Source organism: Octodon degus, unplaced genomic scaffold (genome assembly GCF_000260255.1).
Source record: "Octodon degus isolate 3935 unplaced genomic scaffold, OctDeg1.0 scaffold00017, whole genome shotgun sequence".
NCBI classification, from domain to species: Eukaryota; Metazoa; Chordata; class Mammalia; order Rodentia; family Octodontidae; genus Octodon; species Octodon degus.
In genome coordinates this window covers 3,726,090-3,744,361 of record NW_004524593.1, presented here as the reverse complement: position 1 = coordinate 3,744,361, position 18,272 = coordinate 3,726,090, and the positions used below count along the sequence as shown (strand labels likewise).

The 18,272-nt window shown below is 39.8% G+C and overlaps 1 protein-coding gene across 1 annotated transcript in view; it reads right to left on the bottom strand.

Annotated features, from left to right (window-relative positions):
• The window catches only part of Ankrd45 (ankyrin repeat domain 45), a 76,606-nt gene extending 67,127 nt beyond the window's left edge, over positions 1-9,479 (bottom strand). The window contains exon 1 of the mRNA XM_023710320.1: positions 9,418-9,479. The gene's annotated coding sequence lies outside the window, so the exon portion shown is untranslated. The remainder of the gene's footprint in view (positions 1-9,417) is intronic.
• Positions 9,480-18,272: the final 8,793 nt, after the last annotated feature.

Genomic DNA, 18,272 nt, shown 5'->3' with positions numbered 1-18,272 from the left:
GAGATCAGTTTAGATCGTGGTAAGTATTTCAAAGGAAATAAACAGAGTAAAATGCTAGAAAGTAACAGGGAAGAAAAGAGGGGGAAAAATTGAAGCAGGAAAGGCAAGATGGTACTGAAATAAGCCTTCAGAGAGTGACAAAGATAATGAAGGCCTCAGGAAAATGCAATGTCCTGAAGCAGGTGTAAAGGGCCAGATAACAAATATTTTAGGCTTGTGGATCTGCCTGTCTCTATCACAACTGCTCAGCTCTGCAGCTGCAGCATGAAAATGCCCGTGGACATGGTACAGACGGATGGGCATGACTATCTAAGCAGTGTGCATAGTCTGTGACACTGTTCCTAAGAACCCACAGTCTCAGAAGGGCTGAGAGAAAAGACTGTCTAGCTCTATGGTGAAGAAAAGAAACAGGATAACATTGAAAAGGCCATCGCAGTATTCATTTTAAATTGGTAGAATGCTAGAACCTCCTCTTGCTACTATAGTCCCACATTAACATCTTTGTTCAATAGATGTATATGAGTTATAAGATATTGAAGTTAGGACTTTTTTATTGTAGATAATAAAAAAACCAAATAATATTGGTTTGTACGTATAAGTTCTTTTTTTTTCCTCATATAACAAGAAACTTAAATACAAAAATTTTTCATCAGATCAAAAATAAAGATCCAAGCTATTTTTAATGTATCATGACACACTTAGTGTGCAAGACTTTCACCTTCATGAATTTTGCCTGATGGCAACAAAATAGCCCTCATAATCTTTGGTAGCACATCTTTGTTCAGGGTAGAAAGAAAGAGGGAAACCCTCAGAGGATACACCAGTGATATCAATACCTTTTAAGAAGAAAATAAAAAGAAGACTTTCCCAACAAGTCCCAACAAACTCTCAGTTCTATCTCAAAGTCCAGACTGTGATCTAACAATACTATCATTAGGAAAGCGGAGCAGTAGTATCTCAATTTTCTAGTATCCATATAAGCAAGAAAATTGGATTAACCAAGCAACCATGACTCCACCACAACAACAGGACCACATCTTATGTTTGAGTTGTTGAATCCAACTCTTTCACCTTATAGAAAAGATACAATGGAAATTTAAATAGTTTTTGGTGTCTGGTATATAAGTCTCCCCCCTGTCATGCACACTCACTCATCTATGCATGCCTGCACCTTGCTTAAAGCATCATTATTACTATTTTAGAGAACTCCTCTAAGGGAAGAGAAAGGTAACTTTAGAAGACAAAGAGACAAGGTCCTCCTTCTCTTTACCTCAGAAAATTCCCAGGGACAGACACATGGCTGGGGTCGCCCTCACAGCCTTTCAGTGCCATGATCTTGACTCTGGGACAAGGAACCCCCCAGCCATGAAGGCCATTCGTCACAAATGTTAGGCAGTGTGCTGCTCAAACCTCCAGCTATGGGAACATACTACGGTTCCTGTGGTCTGGCCCTCCAGAGTTCCTTTGGCTCCTGCTCATTTCTAGCCGCCAGTGACTACATGGGCCCCTCATACAGAACTCAGATGTAGACTACTACTTGTCTTCCCCAGCATCTAATCTCCTCTTCTTTGGAGATAAAATTCCACATACTTTTCTTTTAACTAGGTTTTTAAAACCAATCTTGGAATAGATTATTTCTTAGTCTTTCTTGCAATTTAAGATGGCTGGAAGTACAGAAGGAAGATAATAAGATTCAGACAGACAGGTTGATCTTTACTATGTACACTATTACCTACTGATTCTATCTTTTAAGGCTGGGTGCCACCTACAAAAATCAATTTTATGACCCACTAAATGGGTTGTAACCCATAAAATGAAGAAACATTAATTTTAAATAATCACCATGGAGACCATACCAGGAATTCAATGAGAAGGCCTCTAAGGACACTATATGTTTATGGTTAGTAATGTAGGTGTCATAATCCTGATTTTAAAAAAAGAAGACAGTTCCAGTTACATCTGTTTCACTGATATAATTCTTTTTGTTTGTTTGTTTGTCTGTTTTGTTTTGTTTTTTGCTATACCAGGGATTGAACTCAGGACCCTGTGCTTGCCAGGCAAGCACTTATTCTACTGAACTACCTCCCTGGGGCCCATCACTGATATAATTCTTAATAGCATCTACTTTTGGTTCTCAAAAGAGTCCATCAGTATTAGACATTTGGTCACACTATTAATAACAGTTGTGATCTTCTGGAACATCTCTGCTAAGGCTATTCATCCAAACACTGAGAACAAAGGCAGGATATATTTGAATTGTCTTTCCACACTAACCCTGTAGGCTCAGACATGAGACCTTTTACTGTGAAATTTCTGTTTGTGTTCTAGAGGTATTCTTGCCACTGGGTCTAGAATGGCTTTTTATTTCTTCCATTCCAAGCTCCGAAATCCTATTTAGGCCAACCTATAAAATCACTGCCTTCCTAAAATTCTCTTGACTCCTCTCTTAAAAACACCTTGCTCCTCTCAACTGCAAAAGCCCATTATATACAGTTTGCAGAACACAATTTGACAAATATAGTATTATGTTATTTTGGGTTTTCATAATTATTAATGCACATTAACTATATAAGTTAATGGGATTTCCAAAGATAGATAGATAGGTAGATAGATAATAGATAGATAGATAGATAGATAGATAGATAGATAGCAATGATCATGTCCATCCATCCTTGTATTGTCAATCCCCGGTTATAGTATATTATTTTCTAATGATCTGAAGTTCATAAGACACCTACCCAGTTAGATTGCTGGGTGCAAGGGTCAAGCTTTATGTTTCTTTTGTGCCATCTTCAGAACTGCCACAGTTCTTGACAAGTCATACATGTTCAATAACTCTTAAAGTCAGGTTCGCAATTGTCCTTGTTTTTCTTCATATCCAAGAGCAATGGGTTTTGCAGTCAACAAGACTTGGGTTCACAATCCAGCTCCACAACTATGGTATGATCATGGGCAATCTACCTACTCTCTTGTGGGCATAACCCAAGAACCTATTCACATGATTGATTGAGAATTAAAACAAGTTAGATGACACAGGTGCCAAGCACATGGTAAGCACTCAGTAAGCAGAACCTCCTACCGGCACAATCACATCATCAGTCCTCCAGCCAAATCATCCACAAAGCAAAAGAAAAGATGGCAATGCTACTGTTCCTTCTTTCTTAACACAAAGTCTTCTTATATAGTCTATGTGAGTTTATACTCTACCACCACCACCACCATCACTTAATAATACATTAATCCACACCTGGAGACCAGTCTGATCTCAGTTTCATTCAGAGATTTAGACAAACTCGATTAAATCTAGAAATCTGATCCAGGCCAAAATATTCAAAGCTACTCTCAGTATTCCCTGCAATGAAGCTTAATTTCTACATCAGCCAAGTACTAAAATGATTAGGGCAATGGTCCTCAAATTCTTTGATTTCAGGGTTCTTATAGCCTTAAAAACTAAGAACCCCAGAAAAATTTTATTTATGTGGGTTATATCTATCAATATCATATTTGAAATTAAACTTACAATCTTTATTAATTCACCTTTTAAAAACTATACGTTAACAGAAAAAGACAAAGCTTATGAAAAATAACTATATTCTTTTTCCAAAGCAAAAATAGTGATGAGAAAAGTGGCACTGTTCTAAGTTTGTCAAATCTCCTTAGTGTGTCGCTTAGCAGAAGACAGATGGACTCTCATGCCTGCTTCTGCGTCCCACTGTGAAGTGATACTATGTGTCATCTACCAGCCTCTGGAAAGCCACTGTACATATGTAGGAGTAGAAAGGCAAATACTGCATTATTGATAAGCTGTTAATATGAAAATAGTCTGTGTGGTGGATTTGTCTGAAAACATCTTGGGGACCCCCATGGTTCCCTCCAATCACAATTTCAAAACCACTGCACTGGGGGTAACCTTTAACATGCTCATAGCCATTGTCAAACCCTCAAGACCAGAAGTGCAGTTTCTCAGATTTTAGAATTTGTTTGGAGTTTTGAATATTTGTATAGACTTTACCAGACTTTAAATCACTTCAAATTTTTGACTTTTTGGATTAAAGACCTGTAATAAATATTTTTATTGATTCACACTTTTCTCACACACACACACACACACACACACACACAGAGTACTGGTTTAGAAAATAAAATTTGTACTAGCCATTGTGAGCATAACAGCTTCCCAATACTGTTCTGATGACAACATTAATAATATTGATGAAAGTGATCTTTTTAAAATATTGTAGCACACACTATTGATTTAGTAACAATCATAATGATTCTCGAAGTGTGATTCCCCACAGCAACAGCATCAAAATCATGAAAAGGGCTTTGTAAAACTCACAGAGCTGTGTCTCACCCAGATAATGTGTGATCTGTGAGGCCTGGGGTGGAATCTGAATTTTCTAAGTGACACTGATGCTCCTGGGTTAAACACTGCACTTCAAGAACTTTTAGAACACAGCATTTTAAAAATAATTCTTCTGAATTTATTTTGTAACTTAACCTGCTTTTTAAAACAGTTTAGAAAGTTCCCAAAAGTCAGCATTTACACTGAAAAGAAAGTTTTGTGCTAATATTTGTTTGTTTCTTCTTACAAGAACCTTTTTTGTCCACGTCTTGGACTCTGAGTAACTACTTTGGAAATAATAACATACAGTGTAGGGCTGGGGAGATAGCTCAGCAGTCTAAGTGTCTGGCTGGCAAGCGCAAGGACCTGAGTTCAATCCCCAGTACTACAGGCTGTGCCAGCCCCCGAAACTGGGTTCGGTGGTACACATCTGTAATGCTAGCACTGGGAAGGCTGAGACAGGAGGATCATTATGAGTCCAAACTGTGTACTATGTAGTGAGACCCTGAATCAGATAAATAATATTTTTAAAAATATAGTGTATTAATTATTATTTTCTATCATTTTGTTATAAAATTTGGTTTTATTTTTTCATAAAGTCAAAAAAAGCAAATATTTAGCACAAAATATGCTAACATTTGGAAAACTGCCATAACTAAATAAACCATTATTTTACCAATGACTGCTGTACTCCTTTATAAACTCTACTTCATTTCCCACTATTTTCCATGTTACAAAATCCAGGTATGAATAAAAGATATATTCAAAGTGTAAGATAAGCCAAGCATGGCAGTACACATCAATGGTCCCAGCTACTCAGAGGAGGAGACAGGAGGGTCACATGATCTCAGGAGATTAGAGCAAGCCCAGGCAACATAGTGAAAGCGGTTCTCTTAAAAACACAAGTTTATGTTCTATATTATGCCTACGATGTTTGATATGCAGACAGATAGTGAGGTTAAGCTTAACAGCCTAAGTTGTACAGTAATAACAATAAACTCGTCTTCTGGGTGATTAACAACCTAAGTTTGCAGACCAAAATTAGATGAAAAGGAGGGCTGCAAGGAAAGCCAACCTTTTGGCCCTAGCCTTCCAAGGTCAGTTAAGACTCAGGACATATGAGAACTTGTACTGCTATGTCATGTAACTCGGTAGTGTCCCAAATTTTCTGATCAAGAAGATTATGGGGCCAAAGAGGAAAGTGATCGATGATGTAGAGTGTGCCTAAGGAGAGTCACATGGAAAGAAAACATTCTCTCAGGCTTTCACAGAGAGCACCTTCTCCAAACAATGGCCGTGACTCATCCACATGGCTGACACTAACAAAGGATCTACAATCTGAGGTACAGGATCTCAGGATAAATCCTGAGGGGATTTCACAGACCTTATCAGACCCAAAAGTTACAACTCTTGTTGCATAGGTCCTGCTTTACCTTGGTCTTAACCACACAGCAGAAAAGTATAAAAACGAAATATAAGAAGTAAAGCCATGCTGATATGTTGAGCTTTAGGAGACTCAGGTCAACAATTTCTGACAATGCCAGTCAAGCGGAAGACCCAATACTATTATGGACTACTGAACTCTTTTAGATTATTTTGCCGAGTTAACACACCTATAATATTCAAATAACGGAACTTAACAAAAAAAAAGGGATACAGATGAATGTCCATTTTGTATCTGTGTATTCAAAGTGGTTAGGATAGATATATAGTTACATTCTCTTAATGAATAGAGGGATTTGTTCTAATGGTGTTTGTAGATAGGATATCATGTCCGCATCTTGTACAGCAATTAACCACTGGGAGGAATGTATGCAATGTGTTAATTATTGAAACTGTCCTACCAATTTGATTTGAAACTGTCTCATTGCTATTTGTTTATCAATAAAATTTTGGAAAAAAAAGAAAACATATTCCTCACTCAATAGTTCTAATATTAAAAAAACCACAAGTTTAACATAGTTTAATAGGCTTTCATGTAACACCCTATGAAAAGTGTATTGATATGGCTTCAGGTTCCACAGTGAAATTAACTTTAATAAACAATCACTTGTCAAGTTGTGGTTCAGTCACCAAAAAAAATTCAGTTAGCAAAAAATCTATTAAAATACTTCTCCAAAGAGGGGCCGAGGAGATGGCTCAGTGGAATAAGTGCTTCCCTGGCAAGTGCAAGGGCCTGAGTTCAATCCCTGGTTACACACACACAAAAAAAAAAAAAAAAACTCTCCAAAGAACCTTTTACACAAACTGACTGCAGAAACAAATGTAAGAATTTATCTATCTAATACTCTTTGATGTCACTAATATCTAAGAGTATTTTATGAAGGCTGGCCAAATAGCTCAGCGGATTAAAACACCTGCTTAGGCAGACACAGGGGTCGGAAGTTCGATCCTGGATTCCCAGTATGCTGTGCTGGTCCCACCCCTGGGGTGTGCTGAGATGGTGACTGAGACTGGGCATGGAGGCACACGCCTGTAATCCCACTACTTGAGAAGCTGAAAACAACAGAATCACTAGGAGTCCAATCTGTGTAGTGAGACCCTGTTGACCCTGCTCTAAATACAAAAAAAAAAGAATGTTTTATGGTTTGTGTCTAGATATCCCCCCAAAGCCTCATGCTGTCCCAGGACTTTTTCAGAGGTGGTTATATCCAGAGTATGATGTGGGGATCAAGGGTGTGTGCTTAGTAAACCAGTCCACTGATTTAATCCTATCTAGGATTAAGGTTGTGAATGCCAAACCCGGACTAGGGCAGGAAGCCCACATACAACATAAGTGACAGAGTCCTGTCTCTCTCCTCCTCCTCTCTCCTTGCTTTTAGTATCTTCCTCTGCCATGAACTGTTGCCCTCTGCCTGTGCCACCCTGCTGTGGGGCCAGCCAATTGCAGACTGAAATCTCTACAGTAAGCTAAATGAATCTTTCCCCTCTTCAACTATTGGTGTCCAGTATTTTGTCTCAGCAATGAAAGAAAAGTAATTAAGACAGAATGTAATGAAGTCCTAAAGCCAACTGTGAGGACCACTGTTTTAGGACATGCATGAGACCTAGAAAGAGCAAAGAGTCCTGCTCCACCCAGGTGTCATAGTCAGGCCAGAAGGCCCTGCAGGAGGGAGAACTGCCCAGCAACTGTCAAGCCAGGACTGAAGGGAAGCCACGCAGGAGCCCAGTGCAACTGCTGATCAAACTTTCCAACCAAGAATGCTGAGAGCCAAGGATGCTGTATGGGCGAAGAGCACCCACTATAGCTGGGATGCTGCCCCAGAACACAGAGATGGTGAAAGGAACCAAGCACTGCCCCATAAGTGATTTCATGAGCCCTCCACATCCCATATATCCAGGGCACTATCTCAAGAAGAGAATTGGAGAAGTTGGCTAAGAACCTAAGCATTTGTATAAGATAGAAATCAAAATAGCTGAAGAAGTCAGTAAATCAGTTGAGTTTAACTTTAAAACCAAGTGGACATGATAATGAAATGTTCTCACCACAAAAAATGATAACTGTATTAGTCATTCCCAATGTAGATATAAATGAAGACATTGAACTTTATCTGTACATTTTTAAAAATTGAGTAAATTTTTAAATTTCTTTCTTACCATTCCTTATTTTTCTTTTACCCAGGATTCATCTTAAAGAACCTTCATTTTGTTTCAAACTTCATTTATTACCCATTAAAATTCCTCAACAACAACAAAACAAAAACCCAAATGGACATCCGTATTATTTCTATCTTAATAGTCAATAAACCAGGGCTCATGGAAGAAACTGGATGAGTTTCGGACAAAAATAATTTTCTTTCTCTGAACCCACCAATAACATGAAATAAAACTATTACCCTGCTAATATGACACAAGTTCCACAGAGAACAAGCATAGGCAGGAAGGAAGGGGCAAGGCTGCAGCCCTGCAGGGAGCAGACTAGGAAGGCGCAGTTGTAATCCCAACATACTCATTATAGCAAGTAACAGCACTTCATACTTTTCTGAAGTGAGGACGCAGGCCTTGTGGCCTTACTCCCTGAGTGGGTGACAAATCCAGAGCCTTTTAACTGCCAGCGTGAACACTTCTGAGCCTGGCAAGGTCCTAGGAAGGAAAGAATCATATAGGTCAAGGTCCCTGTCCCAAAGGCCTAGGAGGACCTCAGCAATAAGGAGTGCGTAAGCCATACAGGATGATTGGCAGAGGGCTTCGAGAGTAAAGACATCTACTCACACTCAAGGTGCGGAGGTTCCAGAAGGGCTTCTTCCCAGGAGAGGTGCCACCTCTGACGTCTAAGAGTGGACGGAGTCTGTTTTTTGCTGCACTAAGGACTGAATCCAAGCCCTTGGCTGGCGGGGAGCTACTTCCCCTGCCCTTCTCCCACCCCACCCCCTTTTTCTTTTTTCTTTTTTTTTTTTTTTTTTTGCCAAGCGTTTGCTAAGTTGCTAACCTGCCCAGACTGGATTTGAACTTAGATCTTCCTGCCTTGGCCTCAAAGACAAGGTGGAAGTCATCCAAAAAAGAAAATCCAAACAATGAGAACCGCATAAACAACAGGCAATCAGGCAAGAAGGTGGGTAAGAAAGCCCGAAGTTGTGATCAAGGAAGTCGATCCTGAAAGGTCTTTAAAAGCAAGTCCTATTACTATTATGTATTTTTATTATTATATATTATTGTTATTATTTATCTTAATGTCATCTCTTAAGGATAAGTTCCAGCCCTAGGAGAGTCTTCACCCCAACTCCTGCAGCACTGGGCACCCAGGGTTGCACAATGGAAAGGCCTGGGCAGCAGGACTGAGTGTCTGCCGCGCTGTGTGAAGCGGTGGTCCGATGGGGAGGCCATAGGCGTGGGGGGAGGGGGAGGGCTCTGGGCCCACATCCTCGGGACCTCCGGGTCCCTCGAGGCCGCCCGCAGGGTACAGACGGGTACTCAGAGCTCATGTTCCATGGGACGCAGAGGCTGAGGACGCTGCGTTTGGAACCCACGCCCCCACCGTCCCGCCCAGGCCGCCTTAAAAGGAGATGGCTGTCTGCCCAGCCCCAAGCCACCCAGCGCCCATCCAGGCCCTCAGCGCCAGGACCCCGACTCACCGCTCCGTGGGCTTAGCTTCAGCGGTTACCATGGCGACAGAGGGACCAGGCGGCAGCCCCGCCCCCCGGGCGCAGAAGTTCCGGTTGCGCGCGAAGGTCAAGGTTGCAGCGAGGCGGCGCGCTGCCCCCGCTGCTGGAAGACAAACAGGAACTGAAAGTGATCACAGTTATCAAAATCAGTACGTTCAGAGGGTGGAACGTGGGTTTCTTCTTCATTTTTTATGACTATATTGCAGTTTTTTAAATAAAATGCATAAATAAGGTATGCACGTTGCTTGGGGGCCATTTTAGTCTTTGGCTTTTAAATGGAAGCATTTTCTGTAATATGAGGATGCATTCTAAAAACTACTAATGATTGTAGTTATAACACACAGCTTGATTTCTGGTTGCTGGAGTTCTTTCTCCTGTGGTTATGGTCATTGTCACCTACAAGGAACATTTCCTGACCCCTCACAAGTGCCAACTATCTAGTTATAGGAACAGAAAGAATTTGAAAACTAGAGCCCTCTTGATTCAGAAATCTAAGGTCTACAACACAACTAGGGAAGAACTAAAGTATAAAGAAGCCAACCGAGAAATGCTAAGATTGCAAACCACGTAAATGTTTATAAGGATCACAAAGATCTGAAGACCAGAAAGTTTCGTGACTGTATTGGTCAGTTTTGCCATTGCTGAGACTGACTTGCACAACTTGAAGGAAGAAATAATCCTTTGGTTTAGGGTTTCAGAGGGTGCCCTGCATGGTAAAGAGCTCCAGTGCAGAAGCATCATGTGGAAGGCACAATGGAGCAAAGCTGCTCACCTGGTAGTGGAGAAGGAGCAGAACACAGGAAGGGCATCAGTGAGGTTTGAAGAGTTCAGGAACTTTGGGGACTGAAGATTGTGGAGTCTAAATCTGAGATATCCACATCTGGATGTTAAGGTCCCATTCTTTCCCAATCAGCACCTTCCTCTTAGCATTGCAGACTTGCCAGTATTCAGAATTTAATCTTCTTTGAGATTCTGCTAGGGCTGGGGAGATAGCTCAGTAGAATAAGCACTTGCCTAGCAAGTGCAAGATCCTGAGTTCAATCCCCGGTACCGCAAAAGGAAGGAAGGAAGATAGATCACAGTCTCTTGAAGCAGTTTCTTTTTATAGGAGCACAATTTGTGATAGCCAAATCTTGGAAACAACCAAGATGTCAGTCACCTGAGGAATGGATGAAAAAGATGTGGTATTTTTACACAATGGAGTATTACTCAGCTATAAAGAATGATAAACTCAAAACCTTTATATTTAAGTAGATGCCACTTGAAGATATACTCATAAGTGAATTAAACCAGACCCACATGTGTAAATATCATATAGTTTCCCTAGTATAAGAACTCGAAGAGATTCTGCTATACTTACATTTAACTAATGTACCTGGTCCTCAGCTCTTTCTACCCTCTACTTACAAAAAAAAAAAAGCCTTATTTATTTGTTTATTTACCAAGGTAATGATTTTCATGCTTACTATTTAATTGCCAAATTAATCATTCTCAACCTCTCAAAAGATATCTTCAATCCTCGGTGCTGGAAAAAAAAATTCATTTTAAAATTGTTAAATACATTTAAATAAAATGCCTTTAATTTTATTAAAATAAAAAATAATGTTGCCTAACAGATAATTTTACTTAACTAAAAATGTTTTCCTTGCAATTTTTAGTAAAGAAATATAAATACTTTCAAAGAAATATTACTTCCATACTTAACCTTTCTAATCTGGTTCCTCCTTTCCCCTACAGTTCATCATTTATATTAATTCTTCATTTAGTTTTTAAAATTTTTTTTATTTTTATTTTTTAAAAAGAATAAAAAATAGTAAAGAAAAAAAAGATACAGAATTTCACTAAACAAGATAATAAGAATTCAACAATAGTTGTTATATTGCATGTTGTTGTCTTCAAATTAGCTGTTCAGATAGTTTTCCATTTTAAAATATGTGAATAAAAATGTTAAATATAAGTAAATCCATATCTACACTCACATATTCTATTTTTAGGCCTTTCTTAAAGTTAGAATGCTATAAACTCTTCACCGGGCACTATTGTTTGAATGTTGGCTATCCCCCAAGTGTCCATGTATTAAAATCTGGATCCCCAGGAGAAGCTACAGTCCTGGGAGGTGGGACCTTTGGGAGGTCCTGACATCACTGACGTCGTACCCCGAAGCAGGTTTTGGGATCACCTGCTTGTGCTGCCCTTCTCTTTGCTTACTGAATCTATGGGAGCAGTTTTGCCCCAATACAGACACCTGCCATGATGTGCTCCCCACCACAGGCTCAAAAAACATAGGCCCAATCAACCATGGACTGGAAGTCCCAAAACTGTGAACCAAAAGGAAACTGTTCTCTTTTTAAGTGAATTATTTCAAGTATTTCATTCTAGTGGTGAAAAACTGATTGAACATTTAGCTTTCATCACTTAACAAAATAGCTGAGTAGTATGCCATAAAATTGTTGAGACCATCCTCGTTTCTTCTTATAGGCCCAAGCCTTTATTATATGAGTATCCTATAGTTTATTTTATCAGTCCCCAATTGAGAGGCTTCTGGGTTGTTTACATTTTTTGCTATTATGAAGAATTCTGCAGTGATTCACTGGTATATAACTTGAGGTACAGAATTGCTAGGTAACAAAAAAAATTACTAGATCAAAGAACAGGTGCAAATATAACTTAACTAAATCTTGCCAAGTCTCCTTCCATAGAAGACCCGCTATTCTTGCATGCAAGCCAGCCCACAAGATGAACGTGCCTTCTTCCCACAGTCATGCTGGCAAAGCAGGTTTTCCAATTTTTATTTTTTCCTACTGGATAGGTGAGAAGTGTGTCTCAATATAGCTATAATTTGTGTTTAGCTTAAGAGGAAGATTTAATGCATTTTCAAATGATTAAGAGCATTCTATTGTTCAGTGAATTATCTAATCATATATTTTGCCCAGTTAATATATTTTTTCTCCACTTTTAGGAGCCATTTATATTACATTATGAACTTTTATGCTATAATTTTTTTTGTATTTTTTAGGGAAGGGTCTACAGAGTGTTCAGGGTCTCACTGCTAGATCGAACTTGTAGTGATCCACCTGTTTACAGCCTCCCAAGAGCTGGGATTACAGGCACACGCCACCATGCCCAGTCTCAATTGCCATCTCAGTGTGCCCCAGGGACAGGGCCGGCACTGCAGGCCCAGGGATCAAACCCGTAGGCCCTGCACCTGATTGCAGGCTCTTTAATCTGCTGAGCTATTTGGCCGGCCATAGATAGAATTTTTTTCTAATCATATTTGCTTTTTATTTGGTTTATCACCCATGAAAAATACTTTATGCAGTTAAATTTATCAGTCTTTTTCTTCTAAATTGTGTTATAGTCAGCTAAATGTTTCTCCATTCTTAAGAAATATATGCAAATTTTATACTATTTTTATGCTTCTTTATTAATATTTAGATTCTTGATACATTTGGTCATTACAGGGCATAAGGTCTCACCCCTCTTATCTCAATTTGTAACAACTCAAAGGACCACCCAGCCCTTTGAATTTCCCATAAGGACTTCAAATGGAGTCTATTTCTCTATGTGGAATAAAGAATAAGTCCCAATATTATTTTTTCTGTAGTTGTATCAGCAATATTTATAAGACAATTTGTATTTTACCCCATTGGTTTGAGATATCACCTTAATTCAGTACTAAATTTTGAAACGTTCTTAGGTCTATTTCTGTATTTCCTGCCCTGCTCTATTTGTTCATAGGTTAAAACCACAGCTTAATTATAGAGATTTTATAACATGTTTTGACATCTCCTGAGGTTACCCCTTTTCTGCTGCTTCTATTTTTAGCGTATTTCTCTGTGCTCTCATTTGTCTGCTCTTCCACATGAATTTCATAATCAGCTTATCTACTTCTGTAAAAACTGTGATGTTGATATGATTTGATGCTGTGATTTGAGTGGTGGTGTCCCCTCCCAAATCATGTTGAAACTTCATCTCCCATGCAAGATTATTTGGTGTGATTGTGGGAAGGTGATTAAGCCACACAAGCTCTGCCTTCCTGATTAGGATTAGCTCTTTATAAAAGGCCCTGAAGTTCAAAGCTGTATGTTCTTGACCTTACATCACAGGCTTCTCAGAGGATTCAGCATTAAGGTGGCGTCTTGGAAAGAGAGAGCAGCTTTCTTTAGACACCAAATTCTGGTACCTTGATCTTGAGCTTCGCAGCCTCAAGAACTGTGAGGAAATAAATTTCTGTTGTTTACAAATTATTTAGCTTAAGATATTTCGTTATAGCAGCACAAATGGACTAAGGGCCTTGGGTTACATTAAACTTACAAATTAATTTATGGGCTGCTATGGTTTGGATATGGTTTGGGTGTGTCCCTCCAAATTCAGGTGTTAGAAATTGGGTCTTCAGTTCGTTCTCAATGTGCTGCTATTGAAAGGTGGTGGAATCTTCAGGAGGTCAGGCCTAGGAAAAGGTAATTAGGTCACAAGTCATCACCATTGAAAGGCTTTAATGCTAACCTTAAAGAGTGAGCTTGTTTTCTCAAGAGGGAGTTGTCAAAAGTGCAAGCATGGCCCTAAATCTGTTTTCCTATTGTACCTTTTATCCCTTTTGCATGTACATAAGGCCCTCACCAAAGCCTCAGTGCACTCACCAAGACCTCAACAGGGGATGCCCAACATGGGACCTCCAGCCTCCCAGACTCTTTTCCTTTTACATTCCCCAGCTTCAAGCATTTTGTCACATGAACAGAAAATGAACTGATACAGAGGCACTGTTATGTTTACGGAATTGATGCATCTTATCCAGAAACATGGACTAATTCTCTTAACCAGTCTTATCCAAGAACACAGAATATATTTCATGTATTTTTCACCATCTACTTTTTCTTCTTTCAGGAATGTTTTACAGTTTTCCACAGAGCAGTTGCATATAACTAGTAATTCTTGATTCAGAGATTGGTAAGGATTTGAATTTCATCTTATAGATGAGAAAACTGAGGATTACCTAGAATAACCATATGTTTCCTTGAGAACACAGAGTCAGCGCTGGTACCCTGGTCTTTCAGAGGCCGTTAGAGTGTTTTCCACTATAGCACCTGTCTTATGCTTTGATACCAAAGTACCTAAGGCTGTTACTTTATAAAGAAAAGAAGCTTATTGACCTTATGGTTCTGGGGACTGGACTATCTGAATAGCAGATGCTGCTGTTGGTGAACTCCCAAGACAGAAAGGGAAACGGCCATGAGCAGAAGGGACCTAGTGCATGGGCAGAACACTGAGGGATAGCTCTAAAGTTGCCCTTCCTTACCCACTAAACCAGACATGGGTGCCTGCTAAATGTTTTCTTAGCACCCAGTTGGTCATTTTTAATTATATACCAATTATAATTAAACAATTATATGATTCATGGTTTAATCTTATGTCTGTCTCCTCAACAATGAAAATCCCACAAGACAGGACAAACAAGATGTAATTTCTGATTGAAATACTATGAGTTAAGCTTTAAAAAACCCAAAATTATTTGGCTGTTGCCACTGTCTCACATCCAATCAAAGTAAAATCAATTTTAGGTGTACAAGTTTAGGAATTTCAACTAGAAATTAAATCCCCCAAAGTTATAATTTTATTAAGATGATAGTAATCCTGTCAATGTTGCAAATGCCAGGTTCACCATATGCATATTGCTAAACAGAGTTCTCTAGGCCTTAACATAAATAGAAATTGATTCACACTGAGCTGCTCCACTCTAAAAAGAAATAGAGTAGCAGAAGCACAAGCCAGGTTGTTGTGGGCTGGAGAGTGAATCACAGATTTACAAAAATAGAAGGGACTGCTCTTATCCTAGCCTGCAGTTTAAAAATCAAACTTTGGTTAGCATTATTTCTTAACATTGTTATACTATTCCCATTATAATTTATAACTATAAATAATTACACTACATTTCATATCTGGAAAGAATCTATATTTTATTATAGGCACTTCACACAAGGAGAACAATGCTGGCTTCACATATAAAAAATGTTTCAATAGTAATCTTAGCTATTTTATATCTATCAGATTGACAAGGCAAATCTCAAAGCTGGGGAACACCATGTATGGTAATAAATAGACCAGTAGGAACTCTCCAACCCTTCCTCTAGAAGAGGAAACATGACACTAGCTATAGAGTGATTGTCCATGGCACCAAGTCCTGCCTCTGCTTTGTGGTCACTGTTTATTACAGATAGGTGTTTCCCAGAAACAACCGACTTTTGCCAAGTTGTATAATATGCTGTGCCTTCTATAAAATCTGAAAGATCCAAATAGGGCCTTCCAGGGGCTGGGGAGATAGCTCAGTGGAATAAGTGCTTGCCTGGCAAGTTCAAGGTCCTGAGTTCAATCCCTGGTACCACAAAAAAAAAAGTCCTTCCTCGGAGGTTCGAAACCCAGCATGCTGTGCCAGACCCACCCCCAGGGCGCACTGAGACAGTGATTGAGACTGGGCATCGTGGTGTGTGCCTGTAATCCTAGCTCTTGAGAGGCTGAATACAGGCGAATCACTAAGAGGCTTGATCTACATAGTGAGACCCTGTAGACCCTGTACTAAAAAATAAAAAATAAATAAGAAAAAAAATAGGTCCTTCCTCAAGAGACATGGTATAGGGCTGACAAGATAGCTCAGCAGACTAAAGTGCCTGCTTAGGCAAGTACAGGAACTGTGGTTGGATCCCAGCACCACATGCCCTGCCAGCCCCATCCCTAGGGCAGGCTGAGCCAGCCACAGAGTCCCGGCGTAGTGGCATACACCCGTAATCTAGCGCTGATGAGGCTGAAAAACAGGAGCATCACTATGAGTCTGAGCTGCATAGTGAGACCCTGTAACAACCAAATACATTTTTAAAAAGAGAGATGTGGTATGAATATTGAGTCATATAACATGCTGTATTAAGTATCTGTTGTTATTAAAACAATCACTTTGGAGAACAGTTTGACTAGTGCTACCTGTAGTAAAAAGTTAAAGCTGTGGTTAGCATACTCAGCAATTTTATTCCTCAGGGCATATCCTAGAGAAGCTCTTATAGAGTGACAAAAGGAGGAACATGCAAGAACTTAACATGTTTGCAGTGTAGCACTGTCATAATGGGCAATCCAGAAAAAGGCAAAATACCCATCTAAGGGGGCCAGGGAGATGGCTCAGTAGAATAAGTGCTTCCCTGGCAAATGCGAGGGTCTGAGTTCAATCCCCAGTTCCACCAAAAAATTTTTTTAAAAAATACACATCTATAGGTATTTTGTCTAATCCCAATCCTGACGAATGAGAAAAGCCCACCAGGGTGAAAGGTGCTGGGAAAGAAAAGGAGAGGGGTCTCAGACTATACAGTGTGTGCTTTATTAGGGACTTATGGGAGTACCTTGAGTTGTAGCATGGCAGGAGGATGTTTCACGCCAAAGAAGATGGAAGGGGTTTATATGCTGGTGTGGTTTATATCTAGATATCCCCAAAAAGTTTCATATGCCCACAGGTGGGGCGCTTAGGAGATAATCATGGAGGCATGATACTCATCAATGAATTAGTCTGCTGAAAAGTTTATAGCTAAGTGTGATGTTGGGAGGCGATACCTGATCAGAACAGGTGGACTACTGGGGGCGTGGCCTAGAAGGATATGTCTCCCTCCCTTCTCCCTTGCTCTGTTTCCAGCCACCGTGCCATGAAGGTACTTATCCTCTGCTGTGCCCCTCTGCCATGCTGTATTGCCTTGGAGCCAGCAGAATGTGGACCAAACTGAGAGTCAAAATAAACATTCTCTCCTTTAAATTGAAGGTATCAGTTATATCTTTGCAATAAGAAAATGACTGAGACATAATATGCTAAACTAGACCAAGAGGGGCAACAGCCCGGCCGGAATGTACCTAGCCTCTTTCAAAAGCTATTCATAAACATCAGTTAAGAGACCATCTTGGCATCAGCGGCCAGCATAACATGCTCAGCTGACTCCCTAATGACTTCGTCTTACAGGGTCTTTGCTACGTGCTAGAGTCAGATGGTGGGCAGAGTGGTAGTTACAACCATGATGGCTGTAGTTACAGCAAGCTTGGCCTCTACAGTAGGATAATGCATTTTTAAAATCTGTGGTACAGTCTTATAATGGAATACTATACATTGAAAAGAAATTAGTGCAGTGGTTCTCAAACTTTAATGCCTTATAGCTACCTGGATAATATGTTAAAACACAGGTAATGGCTTTCCACAAAGTTTCTGATTCAGTAAGTCTGTGGTGAATTGGACCTTCGTTGATCAGCAGGACAAATCTTGCAAACCATTGATGGAAAAATCAAATTACAGAACAATGCATTACTTTAGTGCCATTTATACAAGGTTTTTTTTAAAAAAAATTAATGTATTTGGTATAGGGTCTCACTAGGCAGCTCGGACTCATAGTGATCCTCCTGCTTCAGCCTCCCCAGTGCTGGGATTACAGATGTGCCCCACCACACCCAGTTTCAGTAGCCAATTTGGTGTGCCTGGAGCAAGGCCTGCTTGGCAGGCGCTGCTGGGGATCAAACCTGGGCCTCTACGCTTGCCAGGCAGGTGCTTAGACCGCTGAGCTATCTTCTCAGCCCTATTTTTACAGTTTCAAAACATAGAAAAGAAATTTTACTGCTTCTGTATATTGCATGTATATACACTTACACATGTATATAGCCACAGTCCTGAAGGTAGTCAGTCATAGGATAGATTTTGAAACTCTGATTGTCTGGATCTAAAGACTATTCGGTTCCAATCACGATCTTATTGCAAAAAGGTATTCTTTCCCCTTCAGAAACAACAGGGCAAGACAAATAAATTCAATGTCAAG